We start from the raw sequence: 7,500 nt of genomic DNA on the forward strand, positions 1-7,500 counted from the left end.
TCTGTTTCTCTAACTTTGGATTAACCCACTAACTGTTTGAATTTTTGCTTGAACTAACTGAAACCTCACTTTAGCAATACAGTGAAGTTTTCTTGGTTTCTCTGGCTTCGTATGATTCTCATACTTCAGCTTATTGAATATACGAGAGAAGCAATTCTCTCTTACTAATCTTTCAAGCTTATCAACTATTTGATACATTGTGTCAGCTAAACCTTTTAACCACATTTTGGACATGAATGTATTCAATCTTCATTTGGACTATTTGTAATTGTGCAGATCATGGAGGGGAACTCAATGAATTTCAGTAAGCAGGGGAGTAATATCCCTACCTTAGATGACAAGCAACCACTCATCACCATGAACGACATTGCTCAGTGGTTTGAAGCTTTCCCACAAGGAAACATCATCGGATGGAAAGAACTAATGAGTGAACTCCTTGCCAAGCTGAAACCACCTCAGGGAATTGTTAAACCAGAAGCAGAAGTGCAACCATTCGCACAAGAGAAGGAAATTGAAGGTATTCGCGCAATCATGGCCCAAAGCGAGCAGATACATCAACAGCTTAAGCAACAATTGGAGCTAATTAACAGAAAAATAGAGGAACTGCAACATGCTGTGGCAAATGCACAGAACTCACCTCAAAATCCCCATTGGTGGAATCAACTTGAAAAAAGTTCTGGAGTAATTAACTATGAGCAACAAAGTTATGAGCGATCACACTCTCCAGACAGCTCCTCAAGCATGTTCCAACGTAGGACTCAGAATGATTTGTACAACCCACCCTGGAGAACTCAATCCAACTGGAGGGGGGTTGAAAACCAAAATCAAAAACTAAGGGACTTCAACTGCAACAACCCCAACTTCAAAAACCAACATAAAAACCAACCCCACAACAACAATCATCACACACCATCCCAATACACACACTTCCAACCGCGTCCTACCTCACCACTTGCCCAAAATGACTCTCATTAACCATCACAATTGACACAACCACAACCAATTCCAAACTCTCAAAGACTCTATGTTCTAGAAATGATGATGGAAAGATTCATGAATGTTCAAGAAATGATAACAATAGAGCAGGAAGAAATAAGGAAAAATCAAGAGATGATAAGCAGGAACCAAGAGGCCTCACTCAGAAGAGTTGAAAGGCAAATGGAACAACTGGTTCAAAACCTTGCTGAATTGGGCGAGAGAGAGGCAAATATATCCCTAAGGGCCACTGAAGATGACCCAAAGAACAGTGAAAAAGCTGCTGGGTTGAAAGGGAAACAGTTAGGGAAGAAAGTGAGAAGGCTATGGAAAAGGAAATAATCATCAAAGAAAGACACCACAGAGGAATTCCACAAAAAGAAACAGAGGAAAGGAAGCCCATAGTGAGAGGAGGAAACCAAAGGCAACAGAAGCCTCAACTTCCATGATCCGAGGATGAAAGATGTCAAGCTAGTGACAATAAAAGAGCGCTTGTTGGGAGGCAACCCAACCGGAGGTAACCTTCTTTTCATAACTATTTCAATAAAAAAAAGGGGTTAATTAGTTTTATCTATATTGCAAGAAGCTAAGTTTGGTGTTGCACACCAAAACAATCTAAGGGAGAATGAAGGATTCTAAGTTTGGTGTTCCACCAAAATTTCATCATAAAATATATTCTCACCTTCTGCATCATGCTAGCTTCAAGCATTTATATAAACTAGTTAACTATTTTGCTATTTCCTAGTTTTCAGTTTTACTACTTTTAGCAAAGAAAAAGAGTTTCACATCTGGTTAGTTTGATGAACAAGAACCATTGGCAAGGTACTAAGTTTGGTGTTCCCACACCAAAGTAAGTACAAAGGCCCACAAATAAGTCATGCATGCTAACCATTGTTTCTAAGTGCTTGGGGAACAAGCAACTTTCAATGTCACTGCAGAGTATCATACAAACTTTTGGGAAGATTTAGCATCATCAATCAAAGACATGAAAGAGGAATGTGAAGATCAGCAATGATGATGAGGAAGAGGACAGCAAGTAAACTCCAAAAGGTTGTATTATTCATTATCAGATATTGCTGTGACTGAAAGTGATATTATACCTCTATCTGTCCTTCTGTCTAGTATAGCTTTTCTGTAATTCAATAATCAAGATGCTTGATCATTTACAACACTATACTCTCCAAACTTGTTTGCACTCAATATTTCAAAAATGCATCACATGAAAGTTCTTTGAAAAGAAGGATTGAGGAATTAAACAATTTTGAGGCAAGCTAAAGATTAGGAAAAGTGGTGGTTCTAGTTGTATAATCATGTATTAAGGATGCATGCTTATGAAAACTTGCATGGGAGCTCATAGGCGGGACATAGAGTTCAAAGAAGTGTTGTGGAGATTCTCAAACATTTATTGATCCAAGAAGCAGCAAACAAAACAAAAGAAAATAAAGAAAATACAAAAACAAAAAGAACATGGCCCAAGGCTCTGAGCATCAATTACTACGCATAAAAGAAAGAAGAAACAAAAACTCAAAGAGTTGTTATCCTAGTAAATGCTTGTGGTCGAATTGTGTCAAAGAGAGAGGCTTGAGTAAGTAAATCCTTAGGGGTGCTTTAACACCTAATACCTTAAAATCAACTGGTTTAGGAGTATTGATTGAAAGCTTATCTAAAGAACCGCTTTGAGACATGACACTTAGAGTCAAGGCCAAAGCACAGCAACTCTAAGCTGCTTCAAGGTGATTACCTATAGAGAGATCTCCATGATATTATTTGGATGAAAGTTCTAAGACCTAAGACTCCCAAGATGTAGGGACTAGTAAGCACTGAAGCATTTGCATGAGCATATAATTTAGAGTTCACCCCACTGTCACTTAATCACTTCTCTCACAGGATAATACATGTAATTTTTCAAATCCATTCTGATTGAAAGAACCTTTGAGCATAATTCTTTTCTTGCTTGGGGACAAGCAAGTTTTAAGTTTGGTGTTGTGATGACAAGTCATCTTAGCCTAGTTTCACTAGTCTTTTTCTTTTGTTTTCAATTGATTTTATGCACTTTCTTGAGCCATAAGTAAGCCAATTGGGTGAAATTCCATATTTCCTTTGATCCAATCAACCATGGATGAATTAATGCAATTTCATGAGATTTTATGCTATAATTGTCATATATTATGAAAGAATAACAAACTCATGATTTTGAGCATAGCTTTGATGTGTTTGGTTGATTGATGATAGGTGAAAAGAGCTTTGAAGAAGGTTGAAGAAAGAAGAAAGGGCAAGGAGCAAGAGAGAACAAAAAGCTTGAGCAAAAGCTTGCCTCAAACTTTAGCTCAAGCTTTTGGAAGAATGAATTCACATTGGTTGGAGCAAAAAGCTTGCGCCAACGTTTGCCTCAAGCTTTTTGGCAAACGTTGGCGCCACACACCAACAGCCTGGAGGAGAAAAGCTTGCGCCAACGTTTGCCTCAAACTTTTTGGCAAATGTTGGCGCCACATATGCACACAAGGGGATCAACGTTTGGCCTAAAGTTTGACCTCAAACTTTAGCCCAAACGTTGGTAGCAGCAAATGGGGGCAGCTGATATGAAAAGCTTGAGCCAAAGTTTGCCTCAAACTTTGACTCAAGCTTTTATGATTTATAGCCCGGTTCACAATGGATTTCTCTCCAACTCCAAGAGCAATCAACAGAGGCTTTTATCAACCCAATTCCATCAAGAGCAAAGGCCCAATTCAAGGCTTGAATACCATTTGAAGAAAGTGTATAAATAGCTTAGGATTTAAGTTTTTCAGGGAGCTTTTCCTTTAGAATTCTTGGAACACTTACAGAGAGTTCACCTTTACTTTTTTGATTTGTTGCTTTAGAATTCTAGAGAATTAGGAAGGAGAATTGATCTCTCTTCTTCCTTGTTCTTGCTCAGCATTCTTTACTTTTCTTGCTTTGGATCTTGGGTGGAGAATTGAAGAACTTCTGTTTCAATCTCACCTTGAGATCTTGTTTAATTTTCTGCATAATTGAATTTCCTTTTCTGTTAATTGCTTCTTCTTCTACTCTCTCTGCAATTTACGCTTCTTTATTTCCTTTGCAATTGTTCTTGCTGGATCTAGGAAGGCAGTGAGATCTAGACTCAGCTATCTAGTCTCTTGAGTCCTGAGATCTACAGTTTTAAATTTCAATTTCTTTATTTCATTGCTACACCAAGCTTTTTCTCATTTCCGTTTTAGATCCGGTTTAATTCAAGTCATCTTCTACTTTTCTGTTTATTGCATTTTACTTTTCCTTGTTTAATTTCTGCAAATCCAATTCCCAATTCCCTATACAATTCAAGCCATTTACATTTCTTGCACTTTAAGATTCTACAATTTACATTTCTTGCAATCTAAGTTTTTGCAATTTATATTACTTGCACTTTAAGATTCAGCCTCTTTAATTTCTCTACACTTTAAATTCTTTCCAATTGTCCCTCTCCCTTTTAATTTCATGCAATTTAGCTTCTATCGAATACAAACCACTCAAATCAACTCTTGATTCGCTAGACTAAGTCATCCACTAAACTAAAATTGCTCAATCCTTCAATCCCTGTGGGATCGACCTCACTCCTGTGAGTTTTATTACTTGATGCGACCTGGTGCACTTGCCGGTTAGTTTTGTGTGTTTAGAATTCGTTTTACGAAAATACACATCAGTAGCCAAGTCAGCGCCGCTGGACAGGGTTCGGGGGAAGCGACGAAGAACATTCAAGGGACAGCCAGATGCGTGAGGTGCTTCGGGCGATAGCCGAACAGCCGCACCGTCTTAAGCAACACGCCCAACCCACACCGCATCGGGCACCGTCGTACGTCGACCCTAGATGTAGGGCAAGCACGACACGTTGCCCCTCGGGTGTGGACACGAACAGGTAACCGTCTTCCGCAACGTGCCCCCTCAAAGTGCTGGGACGAGCACGTCGCGTTGCCCCCTGCCCACAACACCCGCTGCCGCGCGCATATCCATCATCCGCGTCGTGCGCCACCCTAGGCCTGGCCAAGCATTGGGCTGCACAAGCCGCGTTGCCCCTCGCGGGGGAGCCGCCCGCCGTTCCCACGTCGTGCTCGGACTTGGGATGATCCCCCTAGTCCTGGGCCGAGCACAAGGTGTTGCCCCGAGCGTGTGCCCAAGGCACAACTCCACCACGCCATGCTCCCTAGGTGGTGCCTAGGTGGGCCGTGCACGGACGTGTTTCCCTTCTTGTTGGTCCTTCGGTGATCGGGGTTCGCCGCAGCCAGACGCCCGTGCTCGACCTTGGACCCGGGGCGGGGGACCCCGGCGGCACACCACAACCACAACGTGCTTGCTAGTGTGCCTAGGGGATGGCAAGGCAACGTGCATCTTGCTGGCATTGCGCCCAGCAAGCCTTTGGGCAACTCGAGTTTCAGCAGCACGACACCCCTCCCCCCTATAATAGGCTGCCGAGCCATTACCAAAGTGCCACGGGTAGACATCCTTTTCCGTGAGGAGACATACTCAAGGAAAGTGCTCTAGAGGTCGAATTTTGACGCCGTTTTTTGCAAAAACCTCTAGAAAAATAAGATCTTTCCATCCTCCAAATTTGGTAAATTTACACCGTGTGGATTTTTTTTGACGATTTTCTTACCTCCCGGAATGCCGGAAATTCAAAAAAAAATGAAAAACGGAGCAAACGTGCGATTTTTGACCTGGATTTTTTTGTGCAGCCTTCACATAATATTACCAAGGTTCTCTCAAAATTTCATGAAAAATGCACGAGCCAATTCTGAGATATGAAAATTTGGCTCCTCCGTTGCAACGCTCCGAGCCATCGTTGCAACGGCAGGTGCCTCCGTTGGGGGCGGGGGATCCCGGCGGCACACCACAACCACAACGTGCTTGCTAGTGTTCCTAGGGGATGGCAAGGCAACGTGCATCTTGCTGGCATTGCGCCCAGCAAGCCTTTGGGCAACTCGAGTTTCAGCAGCATGACACCCCTCCCCCCTATAATAGGCTGCCGAGCTATTACCAAAGTGCCACGGGTAGACGTCCTTTTCCGTGAGGAGACATACTCAAGGAAAGTGCTCTAGAGGTCAAATTTTGATGCCGTTTTTTGCAACAACCTCTAGAAAAATAAGATCTTTCCATCCCTCAAATTTGGTGAATTTACACCGTGTGGATTTTTTTGCCGATTTTTTTACCACCCGGAAAGCCGGAAATTCAAAAAAAATGAAAAATGGAGCAAACGTGCGATTTTTGACCTGCATTTTTTTGTGCAGCCTTTACATAATATTACCAAGGTTCCCTCAAAATTTTAGAAAAAATGCACGAGCCAATTATGAGATATGAAAATTTGGCTCCTTCGTTGCAACGCTCCGAGCCATCGTTGCAATGGCGGGTGCCTCCGTTGCAACGAAACCAGCCAACGATGCACCTAACCCAGCATCCGTTGCAACGTGCCCTGCCTCCGTTGCAACGTCACCAGCATCCGTTGCAACGCGCCCTGCATCCGTTGCAACGCGCCCAGCCAACGTTGCAACGCACCTTGCCTCCGTTGCAACGCGCCCAGCCAACGTTGCACCGCCCCCAGCATCCGTTGCACCGCCCCCAGCCAACGTTGCAACGCGCCCAGCATCCGTTGCAACGCTCCCAGCCAACGTTGCAACGCGCCCTGCCTCCGTTGCAACGTCACCAGCATCCGTTGCAACGCGCCCTGCCTCCGTTGCAACGCGCCCGGCCAACGTTGCACCGCCCCCAGCATCCGTTGCACTTGCCCCAGCCAACGTTGCAACGCGACCTGCCTCCGTTGCAACGCGCCCAGCATCCGTTGCAACGTCACCAGCATCCGTTGCAATGCGCCCTGCCTCCGTTGCAACGTCACCAGCAACCGTTGCAACGCGACCTGCCTTCGTTGCAACGCCCCCAGCCAACGTTGCAACGCGCCCTGCCTCCGTTGCTACGTCACCAGCATCCGTTCCAACGCGCCCTGCCTCCGTTGCAACGTCACCAGCCAACGTTGCAACGCGCTCAGCATCCGTTGCAATGCCCCCAGCCAACGTTGCAATGCCCCCAGCTTCCGTTGCAACGATCCCAGCATCCGTTGCAAATCGACCTGCTTCCGTTGCAACGTCACCGGCCAACGTTGTAACGCACCCTGCCTCCGTTGCAACGCGCCCTGCCTCCGTTGCAACGCCTCCAGCCAACGTTGCAACGCCCCCAGCCAACGTTGCAACGCGCCCAGCATCCGTTGCACCGCCCTCAGCCAACGTTGCAACGCGACCTGCCTCCGTTGCAACGCCCCCAGCCAACGTTGCAACACCCCCAGCCAACGTTGCGACGCGCCCTGCCTCCGTTGCAACGCGACCTGCCTCCGCTGCAACGCCCCCAGCAAACGTTGCAACGCGCGCAGCATCCGTTGCAACGACCCCAGCATCCGTTGCAACGCGACCTGCCTCCGTTGCAACGCCCCCAGCCAACGTTGCAACGCCCCCAGCTTCCGTTGCAACGATCCCAGCATCCGTTGCAATGCGCCCTGCCTCCGTTGCA

The sequence above is a fragment of the Arachis ipaensis genome, chromosome B7, assembly GCF_059453495.1.
Source record: "Arachis ipaensis isolate K30076 ecotype BB chromosome B7, ASM5945349v1, whole genome shotgun sequence".
NCBI classification, from domain to species: domain Eukaryota; kingdom Viridiplantae; phylum Streptophyta; class Magnoliopsida; order Fabales; family Fabaceae; genus Arachis; species Arachis ipaensis.